Source organism: Corvus cornix, chromosome 6 (assembly GCF_000738735.6).
Source record: "Corvus cornix cornix isolate S_Up_H32 chromosome 6, ASM73873v5, whole genome shotgun sequence".
Taxonomy (NCBI): domain Eukaryota; kingdom Metazoa; phylum Chordata; class Aves; order Passeriformes; family Corvidae; genus Corvus; species Corvus cornix.
Genome location: NC_046336.1, coordinates 6,225,283 through 6,249,474, shown reverse-complemented (window position 1 = coordinate 6,249,474; position 24,192 = coordinate 6,225,283).

The following is a 24,192-nucleotide window of genomic DNA, read 5'->3' as shown; positions in this document are numbered from 1 at the left end:
GAAAAAGCACCAGTGATTGCTTCTGGAAAGGTGTGCAAGGAATTGTAATGCATGTCTTACTCCTTCCTCTGAGTTTATTTGGCTTTAGGGATTTGGGAGTGGATTTAAACAAAGCTTTTAAAATGAATGTTCCCATTTTTAAAACACCAAGGTGTGAGGTCTGCTGGTGGCCACAAGCTGCCGAGGAAATTGTGACTATCTCTGCAATGCATCACAGTGTGAAATGTACTTGTTTCTTCAGGTTGAGAGGTGGTTAGGGAAAACAGGAGGCAGCAATAAGTTTATTTGTACAGCCAAAGGCATCAATACTGCCTCTGCATTGGGCCCTAGAAACACACATCTATGTCACTTCTTATATTTGCACTCATGATGTGTCACCACATCATCACACTTGTAATATTTTTCTTTGGCTACACAATATCTACCTTGGTGGTAAGGCTTCTCTTAACATCTCTGCAAACTTTTTTATGACCCACACAGCACAGAAGATACACACACTGCATGTGATCTGCATGTGCCCGTCATGGCAGAGATGCAAAAATGGCACTGAAATGCCAAACTTGCCAAGGGTCTCTGAGGACGTGGCAGGGAAAGATGTGAGGACTCTGGGAAAGGCAGGAGGAGGAGCTGCACAGCCCACAGGTGCCCATGGTGCTTTCTGAAGGACTTCATTCTAGAGCTGAGTAACATTTTCAGTGCTTTCCAAAGCACTCCCTCTAGAGCTGAGTAACATTTTCAGTGCTTTCCAAAGCACTCCCACTGATGTTTCTGTATTATTTATGACACTGCACATGTGCCCAGGGAAGAGGAAGGGAGAGGGATGGCAAAGCATCCACACACTCTGCTTTAAGCACCTAATTCCCTTTCTGCTTGGCAGTCATGCTGCTTTATCTAATCGCTGGAGAGAGATTTGCTGCTCCAGAGGGCAGCTCCAAGCAGCTGTGTTAGGTCCTGGAGTTGAATTGCCCCCTGAATGACAGCTGTCAAGAGATTTGTCACCAACACCAGCGAGCCCAAAGAGTTTCCAAACACCTTTCATTGAACAGAAAGTCTTCTGGTAGGATAGCTTTAATGATGGAAAAAAAAAAGATTTGATTTGGCTTTTATATTAAGTCCATGATAGTGTTAATCCTATAAAAATATAAAACCTCCAGAATTTCTCTCTAATAATTGTAAACACTGCTTCCTTTGTCAACTTTTTGATTTATTGGAACTTATTATAGAGCTAGACTTTATTGTATTTGCTTATGATACCACAGTAATCTTTTCCCAGGCTTTCACTTTATTTTGTTACATTTATCTAGCAAGCCAGATTCACACTCCCACAGTAACCATATGGAGAAAAGCCACAAAAGCTGTTAAGTACATTTAATTACTGTTTTGATGAGCTCATATTTTAATTATGTTTATTGATTCTGTGTGTGTTGAAATAGTTTCAGCATTTCAAGAAAAAAAAGTGGAATCAATATACTGTAATTAATGGGCATTTTATAATTTTTCTGTGTAATTAAAACTTTCATATAATATTTTTAACACTTTTTACTAATCCTTCAGCTGTGATTGGCTGCATTTCCTTATGTTTAGGTGAGCTTTAATTTTTGTTCTTCCACAATGTGTAGCTAAGTTCAGGGTTAAACATAATTTCCATCATTTCCTCTTGGGCCTTCTTAGGAAATTAAAAATAACATGAATATGGTATTTACTAACACATCACCAGCTGTGACACATGGATACATCCACTTGGAGCTGTCATGATAGGATTTCCATCATTGTGTAACAGTTTCATGGGCAAGACAGCTAAAAAAGGGATTCTTCACTGTCCTGTTTCATTACAACAGCTGGAATTTTATCTAAAATGGTAAAACATATTTTTGGACTTTAAAAAATCCATTACTTCTAGTCAGGTAAAAAAAAATCATTTAAAGCTGTTGTCAGACTTTTAAATGAAGTTTTCCCTTGGATAGATCTAAACTTCTGTATTATGTAAAATGATACAGCAGATGTAAATATATGGGGACCTGATCCTCCAGTGGCATAATGGAAAATTTTTGTTTCCTGGTGGAAGAAAATGACTTTGGACACAGTTTGGCCAAAAGCAGGTATGACCACACACCTGAGTGGAAGTTAGCAGTGGCAGGACTGGCATTTTTAGCAGAGGAACCTGAACAGATGTGGCATTCACCAGATACCAATATTTCAGTGATGTGTTCGAGTTTTGAAATTCCAGGATTTCTCCCGTGGTGAAAATTCCATCCTCAGTGGAACTTTGATGTTTGTAGCCATGAGATGGTGAACCTCAGACCTTTCTCTTTTAACCTGTTTCTAGGCTTTGATTTCAACTGTATTAAAAGCAAGAAGCAGGGTCATACTACTCAGTCATCAAGCTCAATTTCTATTTATTTGCACCTTTGCATGCCACATGGACAAAGTAAAGAGAAAAAAAAAAAAGAAAAAAGGCAGCTGCTTATTTTTTAAGACTTTGATTGTAGAAGCTTAATTTCCACCCTTTCAGGATACTTTTGAATCTCTGAGAAAACGCTAGAAGGTTACTCTGTGCTCCTCACAGTCAAACTGGATTTGTTTCATGAAGAGCTATTCTTGAAGTATTGCACTCTTGGCTCTCAATCTCCATCTTAAATTACCAAAGAGAAAGGAATATCTTTTCTGTGGAGCTCATCTTGACTTGACCTTGGGCACGTAGCATTAGCAGGGCTGGAAACTGGGTGCTGGCTGAGGAAAGAGAGAGGACTTCACCTATTTTAGTACTATTACCTGAAGGTCATGAGATTGCTGTGAGAAGGGGCAGAACGTATGACTCTGGTAACAAAAAGTGGTATGAAGAGCTGAAAGAGAATATTTATGGGAAAAAAACCTGTGTGATAGCAACAAATAGAGCAACCTGAAAGGAAAGGAGAAAGGATAGATAGGAAGAATACAGAAACAACACACAACTGTCCATTTGGAATTAGATAGGCCACGGTTAAAGAAGGTTCATGTGTCATCTTGACCCTCAGAGAAAAGTCAGTGGAGGAGGAGGGGACAGGGAGATAGGATGGGGGCACAGAAAGGTGGAAGCCTCATTTGGGAGCACTTAGCAGGAGGGTGAGCCCTGGTTCTGGCCAAATGCCCCTGGTACAGACTGGGGGAGGCATTTCCAGGAGTCAGAGCATTGGACTCTGCAGAAGTTGCTCCAGAGCCTTCTCTGTCTGCTACAAAAGAGATTTCACTGGGTTCCCAGATGAGGCTGGAGAATCCTGCTGCAGTAGTGCACAGCAGGAGGGATGGGGATGGAAATCACCAACTGGAGCTGGTGCTGGTGGCACCTGAATTTCAGTGTTCACCCACAGCCAATGTGAACAATTTCCTTTGGTGTCAGTGATGTTTTCATCAAGCCTCAATGCATTTTTTAGACAGACTCGTTTCTGTGTGTATTTATAGACCTTTTCTTTCATGCTGTCTGCAGCATAATTCAAATATATTTGTTTCCTTTGTTTCTGACTCCAGTTCTCTTCTGCCATCATTTAATAACGCAGTTTTCTCTCAACATAAAACACATGCTGCATATTTAAATATGAAACACTGATCAAATAAATACACCTGGGACAATGAAATGGGAGAAGAGTTATTCAGTCTTAGTTACTTCCTACCACCGTGCAGAGCCCGCCAGGATAAAGGGTCAAAATCTCTGCAAATATGCAACTATTAAACCCATCTCATTAGGAGGAAATATTTATGTTTTCTGCCATGGAAAAGACAATCTTTCCTCAGGAAGGACTGTTTGGTGTCTGTTCACTTCTCCAGGAGTGGAGAGGATGTGCAGCAGGATTTGTGAGGGTAGCATGCCTGATTAATTAAAGCACACATTATTCTCTGAAATAAAAGATTTCAGATGACTGAGGTGGTAGTGGTGAAGTGGTTGATTAGAGTAAGAGCTGTCAGCTCCATCAATTAGGATCAGTGTCAGCCATAACCTTGAATTTCTTGGCTTTACTAGGTGCAACAACATTATTGTTGTCTCAAGATAATTTCTTGGGGTTTTTTAACACGAAGCATAATAAAAATACTCTAATTCAGAGAGGCTTTGCAGTCCTGGGCACATGCATGCAAACAGTTTTCAAAGGACTTGTTATTCCTCCACTAGTCTGTCAGAGTTCCTCCAAAAAGGTTTCTCTCTAAGGGATAAATACTCATTTATAAACTTCTTTGCAACTCTGTTTAATTTGCCTGGGAAGCCAAAATAGGTCCTGCAGTTCTGGTGCAACTCCAGACAACCACATACATAATTTTCAAGAGAGCAGCTACATATCAGAAAATCTTTTGAATGTTGGTAAATGTGTAAATGTACCACATATGTTTCTCAGTGTAGTAACTCAGCTGTTTCATTTCTCTCTTTTGCTCAATATTCAGCCCCTTGAGAGTTCCGACCCTGGCTCCAGTTTGGCAGTTTCACACACATAAAAGTCTTGTTCGTGCAAGTTTTGTGAGCCACCAGACAAAAATAAGATTTTTTTTTTTGCTTGATTTTTTTTTTTTTTTGCACTGCAAGTCTAAATCAGAAAACCACAATTGTGTATGAGAAACATAACCAGGCCTAGCAGCACCCAGGAGGTAAATTTAGGACCTCTCTTTCCTTAACATATCTTCCCTCTAAGATCTAAGGTCAATTAGAACTAATCAGTTTAATAACTTCATCACATCTAACAGATTTTTTATGGGAACACTGTAGCCAAAGACTTCCAGAAAATTTACAATAGCAGTACTTTTTTAGACCTGCTGAATATTTCCACACTGTTGCATTTTAAGAATTAAACATTTCGGTTTAAAAATGTTTTCCAAGCGCTACTCAGACTAACTTTAATTTCTTGTTCACTATATTTTATTTATTGGCTATTGAGAGAGTAATCCCAATTTACTAATTGACACATTTAAAATAAGTACTGCTGCAGATCTTTTTTTCAGGCCTGTTACCAGATTCCCAAAATTTTGCTTTGTAAAACATTAAGAGTCACAGGCAGTTTCCTCTCCTTACTTCTTTGAACAAGAAATTGAGAGGCCAAATCAAATGACAATCTGATTCTTTATGTGTTGCTTGCTGAGTGATCCTTATTTTGGGATCATTACTGGGCCGAATTTGTTTTCTTCACTTGGCTTATCCATAGAAAGTCATTTTGGGGGTTACAAAACAAAAGGGAAAAAAGGAAAAGGAAAACAAACAAACAAACAAACAAATTAATAATAATAATAACAATAATAATAATAATAACACCAACCTAAATTTTGAGGAGTTATATAAATTTTTAACAAGAGTCTTTCTCTGGATGAATCTGTAAATTTCAAAGGACAAGAAGAAAAGATGCATCAAAGTCACCAAAGCTGTCCTGACATCAGATGCTGCCCAAAACAGGCTCTCACATAGACATTGATGTCATTAAATCTCACAAGGAGTTGCACATCTGTAGGAAATGAAAATTTTCTAGAAAAAAGATTGCAAATGGTGTCAAATTAATTATATCCGACTGTCTCAAGAACTGTGAGACATCCCCATATCCTGCTCACTGCGTGTTTCAGTGAACATGAAGGCTCAGCTCTGAACTTATGCCTGTCCAGGCAGAGTCCCACACACTCACATCAAGCCCTTCTCCCTTTCCAGCATTAAAACCTTCTAAAGAGAGGTTGAGAAGGAGGGATGCAAACTGTCCTCAGCCCATCTGCCTCGGGGCACCTGTTTTACCGACTCCTTCCTTCAATTTGCTGAGAATTTCATTTCAGGAAAAATAAAAGAAACTCTTGAAGAAACCAACATGAAAAATACAGGGCCCAATTCCTGCCACATCAAATTTCACTGCAAATGCAGGGGCACAAGAAAGGTGTAAGAGCAGCAAAAGTACTGGATTTCATTCTGCTCTGTGGGAGATTTATCTGTCGGTACTTGCAATGCATTGAAAAATTCGTGTACCAAAGGCTGCCTTCAAAAGGACAGTGTAAAAGTGAAAGAAAAGTCAAACTAACAAGAACTTCTAGGGAAGAAGTGGCTTTTGCCATCCATCTGTTCACAGGCTGTCAGCTGACACAAATAATTCCCCTTACCTGGGGGCATTTTCCTGTGTACCTCTCTTTCCCCTGTTCCTCCAGCCACTCTGAGCAGGTCACTGGGGAAGGGTGTCTTCCCCATCATAAGAAGAAATCAGAGAGGGTAAAAAGTTTCACTTAGCTTTAGATTAGTCTAAATTAAATAGAGTGGCCTGGGGAGGGGTCTCAGCCTGCGGGGCAACCTGATAGTGAAGCTAGAATCACAGTCTATCTATGTTCTAAATTGATGGCAATGAAAATAATACTCCCCAGACACAAAAGTACACTTGTTTTCAGATTAATGCATCCTGAATGTGAGCTTTTCATCTCCTTTCTGAATGACTTAACGTGTGCTCGTTTGCCTTGGCCAGAAACTGAACTGCAGGTTCATTATTTGGAAACTTATTTGCACTGAAGTCCATAAGGCCAGTGGCTTTGGAAGATGAAAACTGCTTTCCACAGGCTCTCATTTTGGGAAAAGCAGGTTGCCCTGGGCTGCCAAATGCATTCCCAATGAGCTCCTCCATTTGCATGCTCTGTTTGGGCTGAAATTGAGACAGTGAATACCAAACTGCTCCCAGGCCTGATCCAAGGATCTCCAGTGGCTCCTTGTGAGGGTAAATGATGAGTATGAAAAACCATTCCTACCACTCACTGAGGAGCCTGAGAATGCTGTCAGCTTGCACTAGCACTGCATGTTCCCTCTTCTCAGAGAAGAGCGTTCCTATCTGCCATATCTGCCAGATCCCACACTCAGATCAATTAATTCCTGGAGTGCACTGGCAATTAATATGTGTAATGGGTGATAATTTCACAAATGCTCTAGCTTCAGTTTGTGTTTTCCAAACTGCTATTAGTACAGAATCACATTGTTCTTTGATTAATAAAGCAGGACATTTTTTTTGTACTTTCAGATGTTGCCTTTACAATAATACAGCTCTGTATTTTTCTCACTTATCTGTGGATCGAAGATGTAAGATAGAAGAAAGTTGTAAAATACATCTGTCAAGATGTGCTGGAAGTTACTGTTCTTTCTGTAAATGGAGAATTATTACACTAATTCAGACTCAGATGCTTTGCTAGACTTAGTTTCAGTTCAACTTGCAATGGAAGAGGATACTGAAAAAAAAAAATTAAAAGTGGAATTGAAAAGCCAAACCAGCACCATCAGTTCATTCCAAAAGATATATTTTCTTACTGTCATAACTTTTTCAGACATTCTGGCAACACCTGACTTTGCAAATTATATCAGTTCCGATAAATTGTGTGTTCTGAGAAGGTATATCTGGTACACGGTCTCTTAAAAGCTTCTCCAGTCTGATGTCATCTTACATTTCTCTTTAACAATAGACTAATCAAATTAATGGGATTAATTGCAATATGTTTTTCCTTGCTATTATAACTCTGCACAGGTAACTGTATTAGTCTCAGCTGACAGAAACTCCCCAAGCACACCGGTATCAACACTGTCAAACCAGACCCGCCGTCCCTGGCCTTGTTCATTCACATACCTTGGTCAAACCACCTTCTTTCTCTGAGCATTAGTTCATTATCTCCCTGCTATCTGTGCCCGTGGCTGTAACTCCATCCTGGAGAACACTAATTCCACATACTGAGAGCCAAAGTAAAGTCCCACAAGTGCTTTTTCAGAGCCCAAACAGCAGCTGATTCACTGATCCCTGCCCACCCGAAATGTTCCTTTTGCTCCATGTTGTCACTGCAAGTGCCACTCCTGGATGTGCAAGATTGCTGTGCTGTTTCCACAACCAACTCGGTTTTGAAAATCCTGACTTTTTAAACTCCCCAAATCACTTTGACACTTGGAAAAAAGCTGTTGAGTGATCTTTTTTTTTCCCCTGTGATGCCTACAGTGATGATATGCACGGGATAAATTGAAGATAATTTGAAGAACTGAGAAAAAAAACTCCTTTTAAGTTCAGGAATTCCCCCTCATACAGTGGCACTGGTGTTCAGTCAAGGAAATGCAGTATCTGGGCTTGCATCAGTGAAAGCCCTGGCTAGCAGGAAGAACATCATGCTGCAGGACAGGAATACAGTGGCGCAATTCAAATTCCTTTGCTGGTAAATCACAGAACATCACATTTTAAGATCCCAAACTCTTCACAAATATATGAGCTTAGACTATTTTAAGAGGTTTCTGTAAGCTATTAATTTATTGTGGTCTATTTGGTGATTGCCCTGTAGGACAGGGCACATTTCACAGTTGTCTTGACTACAGACAAATCATGAAAAATAAACAGGCTTATTTTCATGCATTCATAAATAGAACAGATCTAAATTTAGCTTAATAAGAGCTGGTTATACAAGTACTAAAATGCTTACAATGAAACACTTATAACCTAACAATCATGTAAAACTCTAGATTTCAAGGTTGCCTTGGCATGACTCTGGTTGACCGCTCACATTTGACTTTGCAAAGTGAGGTAATTCACTCTGTTCCTCATCTGTGTCACTGAAACCCTCTGACCAGAGCACATAACCACATCCAAACCAAGGTTTTTATATTAAAGGCAAAATATGTAATACGAAATTAGCTAAAACTGGTGAAAAGAAAACATAAACAAACCAAAACCACATCATTTCCAAAGGTATTTTAGCTCCGACTCGGGGAAAAGGCAGTATGTACGTCCTCTCTTTGTGGGATTTTTGTCTGCATTCCAGCATGGGCCCTGGTGAGCCACTGTGAACTGAATGACCTTATCCAGTTCATTCTTTTAGACTTCATTTTAGCAAAGCTCAAAATTAAAATTAGTCTCCCAAATAAAAATGTTGAGATATTTGAATTCACTGGAGCTTTTGAACACAAGTTAAATTTTAAAATCGATGCTGGTTAAACATGAATTATCATTTTACTTATGAATTACTTTTTAAAAATATTACAGTATGGAAGAACTGTAGAATTACACAGACATCCACTAAAATGAGATTCCCCAATCTAATAGTTATTTGACTGAGCTAATATTGAAACACTTAATAGCATTTAGACAAAAAATGTTCAAATTTCTTTAAAAAGTTGTATTCTGATCAGGAGATTTAAATTATCATATTCATTAGAGAAATCCTGTGCTGGGAGCAAAACTCTAACATTGTAGTGAACCAAATTGACATACAGAAATATATTTGCCTTCAAAAGAAGATAGACACTAATGTGGGATATATTGGCACATGGAAATATTCTTTGTCAGGGCTACTGTATATTTTTTTCCCAGAGCAAGTTATCATTTAACTTTTCCCCCTCCTTTTTTTTTTTTTTAATTGAAAAGACAATATTTTGAAAGAAGGAAATAACAGGAGTTCCAAACCACGACAGGAGCAGGCAGCAAAGAAAGGAATCTACACTTTCATTCTAAACACAAATGAAAACACGAGTGTTTATTTTTAAGCCCGCAGACCAGAGCATCTAATTGATCCTACCTGGGAGACAGGGGCTGAATAAAGGGCCATTATGCTTGGATGAGATCTGCAACTGCCTTGAACTTGCCAGGAGTTCAGGTGTGGGTGTCCCTGTGCCCCGAGCCCGGCAGGAATGTCGCTCTCCGCGCGCTCCTGCTCCCGCATCTGCCTCGTGCAGCCCTTGTTGGCTCCGGCTCCATTTCACCAGAATAACCTCACTATTCATCAACAATAAGGTTCAAATTGTACTTTCTCTTAACACAACATTAACTCTCAAAGAGCTGGAAACTCAGTATTCTGTTCCCCAAGCTTGGATTCCAAATCAGTCACTGAGAACATTATATGAGAAGTAATCCCATTAAATATATCATCTTGCAAATATCTAAATCCAGTTAATTAATTTGTATTGCAAAAGAACTCCAAGATATAGTTTTCAGTGAGCAAACTTACATTTTAGGTTTCTAATTATGACAAAAATAAGTTTCATATCTCCTTTCACTTAAAAAATTAGAGTAAAATCACCTAAAAATCTATATGCATCAGCAGAACAGGTGCTAGAAGAAAATTTTAAAAATCTGAATGTTCTTTATTAATCTCTATTTTTGTGGAGAGATTCTATACAGTAGGGGCTCCATAAATGTTGACAAAGACACACACTGTCTAAGAAATTTGAAAACATTTTGCACTTACTAACTAATCAGGAACAAATGACTGGACAGGACATAACTGAGGTAATTTTGCTGTTCATCTGAATGCAGTATTGCAATTCCTCCAGTTGGAAATCTGTTTACAAAAGGCTAGAACTGGAGTATGTCTCCCAGATTTTTTTGCTTTTAATGTGCTGTGAAAAGGTCTCTTTTCTGTACATGCCAGGCAGTGTTGCAACATCACTTAAACCAGTACTGCTTTATGACCATAAATGAAGTCACACGTGATTTTAGACAGAACTCCCACCAGTTTCAGGCATAAAGGACCAGGCTCTTTGTTTTTAAGATGTGGCTAATCCCAAAGATTAAAAATGTGGGGCAGAAGGGATAAATCCTGCTGTCTTTTTAAAAGACTGACCACAACAGACAACATATTTGCCTCTTAAAGTAGAAAAGAGGATATTTTAGAAACAAATCAGCCACAGTATGTGGTTTGGTGTCTTATTAATTGAATTCTGCTCATATTAACAAGTATTACTACTTTTTTTTCCTTCAAATTATGCCTATTATGATTTCTCTTATGAAAATAATGATTCGTGTTTTAGATTGAGTGTGTGAACATGAAACAAAAGCAGTATGGAGTAAAACTGAAAAGAATGCTGAATTATTTCCCTCCAGTTTATCAGTACTTCAGGTCACAGTCCACTCACCAATTATCTAAATGGTACCCAGTCCAAAAAAAGAGCTAATAACTATTTATTCATCAAAGAGAAGCTTCTGGGATTCACAAAACCTCCATAGCCACATCCTCACTTTAAACTGCCATGAGCTGTATCACAGAACTGCAGCATCACTGGCTGAGCATCCCAAAAAGTCAGGGATACATGAATAGTGTTATTTTCCCCCTATTTTGTGGAAATTTATCTCCCTTCCTAGCTGCCCGTTCTCCTTTTGCCTTTATGTGTTTTGCTGCTGTGGTTTCTGATCTGCTGGTCTTGCTCAATTCCTTCCACTGAAAACTCTCGTTTCATCCCAGCATTTAGGACATCTGCCTCAGGGATAATTCAGAGCTCCAAGATTCCTTCCTCTAGGCATCTCTCCCTTTGCTTTGATCATAGGCTTCTAATTTTGGATCTCCTGGAGCAGCCCCCGACTGGGGACACCTGATGGCAGAGCTCCAACCTACCCAGCACTCTGAGTAACTCTGTACATGTGGAACCCAAAGGGTTGAAGTCGCCTGCTTGGGTTACCTTGAAGATGACATGATTTTGTTCCATACTGCCAGAACAGGCTATCGTCCCACCATCAGCTCCTGAAGAACAAAACATGAGCTAAAAGCCATCCAGAACAGTGAGAAATCCACTGTTTGCCCTAGACAAAGCAAATTTTAGACAACAGTGCTGAGTCAACTTGGACCTGGTATCCAAAGTCTAGGACTTTGGATAGGTAGGAGGTTTCTTATGAAAACATCTAAGAGAACCTAATTTTTAACACCTTGGTCGGTACCTGCTTGTGATTTTGTACCCATTTTGGATACAGGAGTTGAATATCCAGTCCCCCAAAGTCAAGAGGAAGCTTTGAGGTTATGTTACAGCATCATCTGCAGCTTGCAAGTTATAAAAAAATGCAAGTATTTTTCACGTCATAGATTAAACAGCTGCTTCATGAGTTGAAAGTGACCTTGAACAGCTCTGTTTTCCACAGGCCAGTGTGTTACCTGCTCTTGGCTCCTTTCAATGGTTTGGACAACTCAGTGCCAGAAACTTCACCTCACATTTTCCAGTCAGGCAACAATTAGATCAACTATAAAGCACATTTTTGTTCCCTTTTGGCTATCTTGAGAATCACACGTCATCATTTCTTCATCTTTGGCCTCTCGCAAGAACGCACGGTGGCCAGGTAATTTACTCTTCAGCATTGTTTACTACTTACATTTAAAACGAACAAAAAAAAACCCTTGTGAATTTTCCAGAAATGTCAACAATATTATGACTTGGCTATAAAATAAAATATTTTCTTTTGACTTGCCTAAATATTCAGCTGTATTCCCTGTGAAAGGGTTAATACCTGTATTTTTCCCTTTTTGGATCAAGTTGTTGAAAGAGGGAAAGCTTCATGCACCATAGGAACTTGCACTAGTACCCTAATGACAGTATAATTAGAAGTATCATTGTGGTAATGATTCTTTTCATCTGGCAAAAGGCCTTCACAAAAAAGATCTCTTATTCACTTAGTTTCACCTGCCCATTTTCTTACCTCTGCAATGCTCCTTTTCTAGGTCAGCACCAGAAGTTAATACTGGGTGTTTGACAAGGCTTCAGACTTTGTGCTCATCAAACTAATTAAAGAGAAACATATCCAAAGCCTAGTGAATTATTTTACTTTTTAAAAATGCTGCCCATTCATCTTGTTTAAAGATTTACCTGGCTCAGTGGGTTTGATTAATGAAAAGGACAATGGGGCTCTTGTCAGTGTAACCTGCAGTCACTTGGTTCAGGGTCAGCAGGTTGAGCGAGAGGCCTCCATGTCTATATTTAGTCTCTCTCTACTTTAAAAATCCAAAGAATTGAAACATCACTGATTTTATCATTATGCCACCATTTGGAGGAAAAGACGAGAGCTGTCTTGATCTCAAACTTCATTCAAATCTTTTTTGGTTTGTTTCAGTTAAATAGCACACAGCAGATCCCCCATGGTTGTTCTGGCGGTGGATAGGTAGGATGGCTTTATGACAACATCAAAATAAAGCCCAAAAGTGGGGTATGGGGTTCAAGTGAGCTTAAAATATAAATGCTTATAAATTGCTACTGAGGAAAATTTACGCTAATATACATGTTTGCATAAACTCTGAAAGGACAAAGAAGAAAACAAAACAAAAAGGAGGAGATATGGTGCATATTTAAATGCCAGTGAGGTTATAAAATAATCATAAATGCCTTGATCCTGCAAACATTTTGGCATACAATTAGCTCTATTACCACAAATGTTATTAGATAATAATAGGAGCTTTGATTCTGTCATAAATTGGAAACAAGGTAAAGAGCCACATTCTTATACTTCTAGAAACAGCAATAAACTAAATTTCTGCCAAAAGTCAGAGGGGTCCCCTTTGTTTCAAGAGAAGGATGCAGCCTCCACCTGACTTGCTGACCTTGGGCTGTGTGTCCGTGTCCCTGTCCCGGCTCTCTGCTGGTTGTGTTGGGGAGGGCTGATCATTGGTCCCTCTGTTCCCCACCTGTTCCCCTCTGTTGCCTCCCCATGCCACAGGCAGCGAGCAGGGAAGGACCCAGCAGGGATTATAATCTGCCCTCTAGTGATTCATACAGTTAACATTTGGCAGCATTTAACGTTATTAATGCTTTACATAATTACACATTCATTACATAATCATTTCATTACGCAACAGTGACGGTGCTCCTGCTTTACACCTTTCCAAGAGGTTCTTGAGTGTAATCAATGGACTGAGCATCCAGCAGATTGCTGATAATGATGGGTTATGATCATTAATAACTCCTTCAACTGATAGGTTTATAGGCACATAAGACACAAATCATGCCTATCGTCCTGGGACAGCTACGGTTGCACAAAGCCATCTGCAAGCACAGACTAAGATTGTGCAAAACAACATCCAGTTGCTTCACTTCAGTGCCTGGGGCCAGTGTTTTCAGTTGTGCTATTGAGCAATAATGCCCAGATCCTCTCCTGAGAGGCCGAGTAAGATTTTCTGACTGATTTAATGAAGTAGGGCTGAAACACACCTTGGCATCTCTGGCCACAAAGATGTTTGTGGTTTGGAGGGAAGGGTGTGGTCCCCAATGTTTAGTCTTGTAAGTTCTCTTTGACAAGTAAAAGGCTTTGTTATGCATTACTGTACCTTGATTTTAAGACAGTCTTTGAGGTTCTTTACCAAGAATTAATTGAATCATGCCAGAAAAACCCAGCAGTGCATCATGGCAGTGATTTACTGCCCCGTGACAAGTTCTGCTTCAGGAATCATGAAGAGCTTCCACCATGATCCTGCTAATTCAGCTGGGCAAAAACAGGAGGTAAAGGGTCATGAGGGCCTTGGTCCTTAGTTCTGTCTGTGATGTACACAGGTCCCTGAGTAGCAGTGGGAGAACAAGTCCTCCAATGATGGGCTGTGCCTCCAGGGGCACAACCAAAAGGAACATTTCCCACTCCCACCCGAACCCAGAGAGTTCTGTATGCTTCAGCCCCAAGTTCCATCTCCCCCAGTGAGCTCTGACTGCAGTCTCTCTCAGTACAGCTCTGCAAACCCCCCCTCATTCAACATTCAACTTTATTCTTGCAAATAAAACACTTCTGGGCTTGATCATTTTATCTTCCCTATCATCTGGGAAATGCATTTAGATAAAGGGACATTTATTGAACTGTCTTTTATCACACAAGTATTTCTACCAAAGGAAGATGTCCAGGATTCAACTTTGTGTATTAAAAATGCAAAATTCAAAGAAGTTTTATTGCCAGACTTTCACTTCTCAATAATTATGTCTTAATTGTTCTGCAAGTTTGCATTACAATTTGTCATACATTCAAAAAATTAGCATTAAAAATCCACCTTCCTTCTGCTTAATAAATCGAGAAGTTTTATTTTAAATGCTGCTTTTTAAATGCAGCCATGCTCTAGCATTCTCCTTGGATTTTTAAATAGGTAAATATTACACTGGGCTGTTTGCAAGGAAAATAAAAAGATTAAAGAGACATGAGATTTTTGGGGGAAAGAAAAGTGACATCTTTTTCACATAGCAAGTCAGATAGCAAATATGGTCAGCTAAGTAAAAAGAGATCAGACACTGGACTCAATTTTTATTGCATTATATTTGAAATACTACTTCATTCCCATGAGAGAATTTTATGCAATCTTTCACATTGTGCTTCTGCAAGAGCCATTTGCAACCATGCTGCCTATGGCTTTTCAAGACCTAAATTTCCAGCATAGGGAGGTAAATTTTTCCAGTATTTCATCAGTCAGAGTGCACCCACCCACTGAATCCTGAACATTTCCTGCAGTGGCTTTGAGATAAAGATTTCCTGATACTTGCGAGCCCTGTAAGAATAATATTGTTTACAGATGAGAAATTCTGATGCCTGATATTCCAGGCAGTGCTAAGTGTTAGATCTTCCTCCTCGACATAGTTTCATGTTTCTAGGTGTTAGGCTTCTCATTATTTAAGAGCAGGTAGAAAAGCAAGACAATAAGTATTCATAAAATGTCAGACATTCTCCAAAGGGCTGTTTGAGTTAACACAGGCCATAAAGCTCTCACTTTTATTAGGTTTGAAAATGATAGTTATTTAAAGGAAATTATGTCACAACTTAAAATATTTTACCAGAAGAAACTGCTTAGCACCCTATCTTTAAACCACCAAGAAAGAAATTCCAGAGAGTTTCTACTCTGCCACAGTCTCCTGACAGCTCTTGTCAGTGTCACAAAGCAATACAGTAAAATAAGGAGTAGTCTTCCCATCCTGGGTCAAGAATACCAAGGCCATGAATGCTATTTTTGCTCAGAACCTGCTCCAGATGATGTGTTCCAAAGCTGCTTGGTGATTAGCCACATCACTGCTAGCCCTCTTCGTGAAGTCCTTTGCAACCCTTCATCTGCATCATGAATTCTTTGGAGTACATGAGGTGACCCAGGGGCAGCTGAAGGCCAGCTCACCTCCAAAACATAGAGCTAAGGTGCAGGGAGACAGTGACAGGTGACTCAAGATTAAACAAACAGTGAGGATCAGGGAAGCAGAAATCACGTTGAATGTGTTCCTGCTCTTGGTAAGATGTGGATGTAAAACCAGAATCAATCTCCCAGGGTTTGGATGCAGAATGGGCTCCAGCTCCTGCTAGAATTTTGGGCCTGTGACAAACACTGGCAGAGTGCATTTGTTTGAAGTCTGCGGATCAAAGCCAGTGCATAAACCACGCTGTCAGTTATACCTTCACAAAATTCCCAGGGTACTGAAGAACCCACATGGCTGGTGCAAGAAGAAAAATAATTCTCTGAAACAGCTGAAATCTATGTCTGTACTTAAGGATTTCACACTGACATAAATAGATGCAATTTACCTGTATAGCTTTACAGCAGCAAGGACTGTTCACCTCTTGGTGAAGGATTCTTGCTATTCGTACATGTGCATTTTAAAATAGGATAAACAAATAAATGGCACCAAAGTGCACTGCTATCCATGTTTCTTACCTCTCAGGGTCAGGAATCAGCTACACTGCATAGGATATTAGCTAATTAAGAGGTGGAAAGGGACGTTCATTCTCTGTGGCCTATCATAAGACATATTTTCTGAGCGGGGACAATCTAACAGAACCTCTTTATCTGTTATCATAAAATACTCTGAATTAGCAAATAAATTGTGCAGCAGAGAATATTTGCAGCATGTCTGTTCAAGTATACCATCAAAACTGTTGGTGACACACTGGTTGTGATAGAGCTGGTAGTTTGGCTTTCTGACTTTTGCTGGTTCCTTCAACACAGTCATTCTGAAGGCCCCAGATGTTCAGTCTAACAACCCACAGGCCTTATTTGTGTTACAAGCCCCTCACTCTTCAGGACGGCTGTGCTTATTCCTGTAACGACAAAGTAGGTATTTCTTTCAATAACATTCACTTGCCATTAGGAAAATATCCTAATTATGAATTCAGAAGTGACAGATTGTGAGATTCAGTTTGCAAAGATGATGTCACTGGTGGGGAATTGGTGGGTAACCTCCAATTACCTCCTTGAATAAAGACATCAGTGTTGTATCTCGAGAAATAATGGCTAATGATATGTCTTCCAAAAGGAAATAGCGTTATTAATTACCTTACTGTGAACACACCACTTATTGACAGCTTTGAAGGCCATTCATCCAATTAAGTATAATGACTAAAAGCTTCATTTGGCCTTCATGGTTATACAGATGGGCTAAGAACAGAGAGCAAGATTCTGATTTCATTTGTAACCTTCATAAATATTCAGAGAAAGTCACAAACACCCATGGAGCTCCCCTGGTTTCTACTGCTGTGATTAGAGTCAGACTGTGGCAGGTAATGATGGTATAGAAAGGGCTGTAAATTGATACCTCTAATACCTTGAGGACTTATTGTTGTGCAATAATACAATCTGTCATCTCTTCTGATTGTTACTAAGCACTTTGCTTCCAAGTACTTTCCTATCAACATTTAGAGGGTTTTGCTTTCCCCAGCTATCATCCAGGCCCGCTTACATTTCAGTGACAGATGATTTAGCTGCAAACACCTCCCTATATAAGTTACTTCTTACTAACTGCAATTTCCACATTTTTTCCCCTCCCTCAGATTAATCTAACAATCATTCTAAAAACCATTCATTCATATTATACTTTCCCTCAGTTTTACAGATCTGCTCCTGATTGTATTCACACACTGTTGTTAAGAATAACACAACTGAAGCCAACAGAATTTCTTTGGTGAACAGAATCTAGCCTCAGGTGTAAAGGATCATTTTCATGGACCCATCTAGGCATCTCTGAATTCCTCATTAACATTGCATTTTGCTGATTAATTATTTTAATGGGTGGCAGGACAAATCCTTTTGCAGACCACAGCTCAGGTAATGTGTCTCTAGGACAGCAGTGTGGCTGTTAACATTGCTGCTGCCACCACTGCCTTTTATCTTTGAGCAGCAACAGGTTGCTAATGACACGTGGTTATCGTTTTCACATTTTGGAACATCAAAAATGCTGACAGACTAAGGTGGCAACAGTTTGCAAGCACTCAGGTAGAACATCAAAGACCTTACTAAAGGTTTAATACATACCAGCAGCAGCAACAGTTTTATGTCTACCTGTACCACGGGTCTAATCACTCAGAAATCTGATACTGATGCTCACATGACATCCAAGAATTGCTTTTTTTTGTTAAATGGAAAGCAACATTACAGCCAAATGGCAAAGTGTCTGCAAGTGCTTTGTTTCTATGCAACACTGAGGAGCCAAGAAACTCACAACCTTGTAACAGCTGACATTGTAGAATAACTTAATGCTGCCAACAGGTCTTGAGAGAATGCAGAATTATATGTAAATATATCAAGTAAATGTTTTTAAGCGATAGGTCTTCACCTTGTGCAAACAAGTTGCAACAGCAGTATTTATCAAAAGGGTGCCTGATGCAAAGAAGTCAGATTAATTGTTTATGCAGAAGCATTCAGTCTGCATTGCAATGAGTGCAAGCACAGAAAAGAAACGTTTCTAGAAACCACCTCCTTCACGGGAACAACTGAATGAAGTAAACATGGTGGCAGCAATTTTAAGCATGAGTTTAATACCTTCTGCCACTTTGCATTGGCTGTGTTCATATGTATTGGGTATACTTAGAGCTGACATGAAGAAGGGAGAATAATTGCTGCTAAGCAGGTCAGAAATGTGACTACTTTGTAGATAAGCCTCACGCAAGAAGGTACCAAACTGTGGAAAAACACACTCTTGCCTGAAGAGGCCTGGAAACCCATCAACTCAGGGACAAAATTGTTGTTTTAAGCTTGAAGCCAGTAGATATTAATCTATTTCTGCTACTTTCCCTTATTTCTATTACTAAGGTCTCATACTGAGGCAGACAATGCTACCTGCAAGATGGGCAAGGATCCCAAGGATTGGCCTGCTTTGCTATTCCTGGCTATTCTTCAGAAGCTGCATCTGGCCCCAAAATTTCCAGGGCAGGACAACCATTTCTGCTAGTAAGTAAAGGGGATGTGGGAATAATCAAAATACAAATAAAACACAAAGGAAGCAGATGCACCCGAGTGAAAGTCTGGACGTTGGAACCATGCAGGCCTGCAGGGCTGGTTTCACAGCAGGGCTTTGCAACCTGGCCAGCCTGGATGGAGACCCAGACTCAGCTGTGGCACCAGAATTCAGGATTTATTTGTCTGAGACATCTTTATTTATGAAAGCAGGAGAGAATGTCTACCCTGAAACCTTCTCTGCAATTTGAACTAATTAAGCAACAGGCCTGTCAAGTGACTCCACTGCCACCACGCCATGTGCCAAGCATCAACAAAGTTCCAGCCTATTAGATTCTGTGATTTGTTGAAGCACAGTGACTTCAGAACAGTGGTGGGACATCTTCCAGGCGTGTGTGCAGCTCCATAATGGATCTTAGACACCAAAACCGGGCAGGGACAAATGAGACATCACCTTACCTCAGGGTTACAGCTGGTTGACACTGAAAGCTGAAAAACAAGTCTAAGCAGCATGACTGGCCCCCCAGGGCAAACAGAAATGTCCTGACCTCTCCATGTGTTATCCTGCTGTCCCCAACTCTTTCCACTCAGGGATAGCAGAGGAAACTGAGGAAAGCATCAATGACATCGTTTCTTCAACACGTTGCCACCATCAGTATTTACTTCTCTGATTCTCTATTTAATCCAGAGTAAAACAAAACCAACGACACCATTCCTAATATCAAATATCACTGGATGGCAAAGCTCACAGCTGAGCTTTTATAAGTTGGGAGATACAAATTTTAACCATGCTGGTGAAAACTTGAAGAGGACAAGGTCACTGTGCTTCAGAGCCCATGCCCTAAGCAAAACTGTCTCTTGATCCTGAAATTGGTTACCTGTCAGTAGCTACACATAAGGAGGAAAAAAGGTTCAAAAGCCTCATAAAATCATTAGGAGAACTGCTTTAAATGGATCATGTCACATAAAAAGAAAATCAAAACTTATTCACAAAATGTAAACAAAAAACATTTTCCAACAAGGCCTCTAATTATGACAGCTACCATGATGAGTAAAATAAAAGAATGTTGCCAATTAGAATCTAATTTCTCTGCAGTATCTTAATACAGGGCCTCATTTTATAAACCTTTTTAATAGCGTAATAGTAGTGCCAAATTAGTGTATTCTTTTTATGTTATTAAAGGTAATCATAAATACAAGCTTTTTCAAGAGTGGAATTTAAAGTTAGCAAATACATGATAAAATTTAGGGCTGTCTCCACAGTACAAACAGAAGAGTGTAATAACTTTTTACCTTCCATAGTCCACATTATTAAGGCAAGCTTTATGTAGGCTTTCAATTTCTTAAACCAAGTCGCTATCAAATTGCCTTTGTAGCAAAAAGGGATGGATTTGAAGAAAATATTTTAAGTGCCAATGTGCACGAAGAAGAAATCATTGATAACAGCAATGCTGCCAACCAAAAATTACACAACTCAGTCTCTATGCACAAAGACCTCCATCTAAAAATAAAGTTATAAGCAAATCATAGGAGAAAGAATCACATTTCATGTTATACCAGTGCATGGCATATTTATCATCCATGGCAGGTGTTAAAGCGTGGCTGAAACAATAATGTTGAAAACATATCCCAATAAATTATCTCTACTGCATTGCTGAGGCAGAAATGAAAATGAAAAAAGAGAGGCAAAATCAAAAAATTTGTCAGAAGCACATTAAAAATAAAATAAAATCAGTGTTCTGTTTAATGTTCTTGCCCTGAGTAAATCTCCCAGTGGAGTCAATGAGAGATTATCTTGGGCAGGGAGTACTGAGCTGGCCTTAACACATTAAAAGATAAATCATACATGGCTGACGCAAGTCGGGGAGGGGGGAGAAATGTTACAGGAAATGTTTATCTTTTCCAAATCTTTTGTGAGGGCAGTGTTAAAAAAATGTTGATGTGATTGAAGCATAATGTCATTACTTGCCAGGGGAAATACAGGATGTTAAGAGGCTGATTAACCTGCCTTCGCAGTGCAAGCATGTGACCCTAAATTTGTACCATATTAACTTTTTGTCTTCTGAAGTTCTCCAACTGCAAACTCATAGGTAAACACAAAAGGTGCAGCCACTGCAGGTAGAGGGTGAGATGGGGGCTGTGGGACACACTGAAAGCCAGAACTCAGCTGAACTTTTTGCAAATACAAGGAGGGTCAGCTGCAGGAACTTCATTTAGATCCGTGCTTAGCTAAAGGTAACCGCGGGCAAATTATGGCCCCTTCAGCCAGAGAGAGTTCAGAGCAGTACTGCTTTTGTCAGCATTGCTTGGGCTTGCACTGAGCTCCTTGATGCAAAGAACAGAAGCTGATCTAAAACATGCACATTTATAATCTGCCCTCTATGAACTGTGTGCATAATTTCTTTATGCTCCAGGACAGACCTACTGCTAAATAAGTTTTTTTCTGTGGCCTCCCCCAGCTTTGTAACTAACACTTTTCTTTGATTTACAAAACAAAGTTCTCACCCTTGGCTGTCAGGGCTTTCTATTTTGGGCTGGGGCAGCACTCTTGGAATGCAGCAGATCATGACTGGGTGCTGCACCTTTGCTCCATGTGGGGAAGAGTTTCCCAGGAGCAGCACTTAAAGGTTTGAGGAGAGCTGACTGCTCCAGCACAAAACACCAGAGGCACATAGATGCTTGCCAGCTCATGCCTCTTAAAACTGTAAGAACAGGCTGTTCCAGACATATATCATGAGATTCCCGGTGCTGCTGACACCTCAATGCCTGTTGGAACACCAATGAACGGCATCATTACTCTTAAATTCATTAATAAGGTCGCTTACTCTCTGGTGACTCTGCAAAGGTGTGAGCCTACCCACCTGCATTAGAGTGAGTCCATAACTTCTCCCAGTGCCAATAGAAAACAGCATTATGGCAAAATTATATCAAACTTCTGATTAAGAAATATTAAGAATATAAGTTTATAAAGTCAAATGTTCCAAAGCTGAGAAACGGAAGAATTAATGTTGCCTTATTATTCACATCTGATTTTTTCCACAGGATGTACTATGAAATTAAGAGCTGAAATTACACCTCTTGCTCTCACCCCACCCTTCTCAGCTGGCAGATGAGCTTTAAAGACTCATTTCTTAGAGACATTTACAGGCTCTCAGCTGTCTCAGTGTTTCATATTTCTTAACTATGTTACAACATCCACAGGAGTTGAATTGGTGCAGCAGTGGATGAGGAAACTCAAACCTCACAGTTGGTTTGGAGTGATGGATGAACAAAGAAGAGATTTTACAGGGAAAGGAAAAATGTGTGACACGTATTTGAAGACTATCACACTGGGAGAGTACCACTCTTGAGGCAGGTGACAGACTGCAGAGCACAGTTGAATTTTATTTTTCCAGTCCCCATGGCTATAACCACTCCAAGACAGTTGTCAGTGTCCCTATAGGCTTCTGTGCCCTGTTGGACTTGCAGATTCTTACCACACCTATTTGTAAACAGCTGCCTGGGCACACCAGTGGGTCCTAATTAAGCCTTTTAAAGTTCTCCATTGCAGAGTCCCTGAGATCTGTCATGGATAGGATAACCTACAAACAAACCTGATCCTCTTCACTGGGACCATCCAGAACAGAACAGCAAGGCCAGAGGATGATTTGCTAATTATGTCCCCAGCCTGAAAGATAGTGGCTTTGGCTCGGTTTTCCTTCTTCATTACAGTTTTCTGCATGATTTGTGGCAAATCCCCAAAGCCATCACCTGCCAAAGGATGCAAGTGAAAAAAGCAAGAGAGGAATAAAATGTAGGCACTGGGGAACAGAAGTGTGACTCCTCAGGTCACATGTGCACCCACGTTTTTAACAGTAAGAAACCCTTGATGTTTTTAGCCCAGCACCACCATCACCCTCTGAGTGCTCAGTGCCCAGCTCCAATACTATGCCAGAACATGAGTGGCCTTGCCTTTAACACTGAACATTCAGCAGCAGCTCTTGCAGGTTGAAGGCATCAAATATGATCATCACTGCATCAGAGAACTGAGACCCTGCCTCCTGCCTTTACCAGCCCTGTACTTTGTGTGCTTTCTGCAGTGCTGGAGAAGCTTTAGCTACAAAGTGGAGCGTCCTTGTGCCCAGGACTACAACAGCCAGTGGCAAAAGCCTCTTCCTGGGAAGCAGATGGTTTGAATCCCAACACAGTCATGCAGAACAGGATAGAGAACTTGAATTTCTTACAGCTTGGCCAAGGCTTCTAATCACTAACGTGGTTTTTATCCTCTTCACATTCCTCTTTCCCTTCATTAAAATTAAATTTTAAAAAAGCCAGTATAACTTCAATTTTTAAAAGGAACTACAGAATCATCTTAATTAGAGAAGAGAGTCTAGCTGCATTATTATTTTGTGTGTTTGTGTAATTATACACAGAATAGTAATACACGCCACACATTATTTTGGCCAAATCAGTCAAAATACCAGCTTCAACATCTCATAGTGCCCTTAGATTCATCTGCATCAATGAACAGTCTGCAGTGCATTGCAAAAGCCTTTTTCCACGTATGCCAGTGAATGTAAGAAAACTCAATAACCACAAACAAAGTGTGTGGCGCCAATCAAATAATTTTAAAGTGAATCTAGAGAAACAGAAGCGGTGTCATTTTCATGCTACAGGGTGCATTTTATGTTACTTGATTATCGAACCCTTTATTCCATTTGCTGTAACAAAGGTTCCAAAATTGGAGTGCACCCACGGGAGCACCGTTTACAAGATTCATTCGGAGATGTATCAACAGTTCAGGCCCACGAGGTACAGGAGAACATTGTAGAACATTCACAGTTCATAAACCCTAATATAACAACTGCCAAGCCCTATAATATCTTGCTTTCAGAAGAACAATTCACTCCTTTATACATCAAACAGCAATTTTCCTAACTGCGGTAATTTTATATGTGATGATAAATTCGGGTGGAAATTAGCCCGATAGTTTCTCAGGAAATGTAAGGCAAAGAAATTCCCTAAACTTACTGCACCTTTTTCAATATTCATGTATTATTTAAATACTTAACTATAATTGCATTTCTTTGGAAAAACTGGGTACCTGTGCTCTTAACACTGGCTCAGGTCTTTCTCTCCCAAGATTAGTCTCAGTGTGGTTTGCAGGATTTACCATGACTACTTATAATCACTGGTTGAAAAATTGACAGGCAAGGTATTTTTCCAAGAAAAGTACTCTGTAGGGCTTAAGAAATAGATATCTTCGTAATCGAATTCAGAAGGGGAATGCTCATACATGTAAAGAAAGGTCATTGTTGGCTGAAGTGTGACAGACCTAGTCTGTATTAATTTATA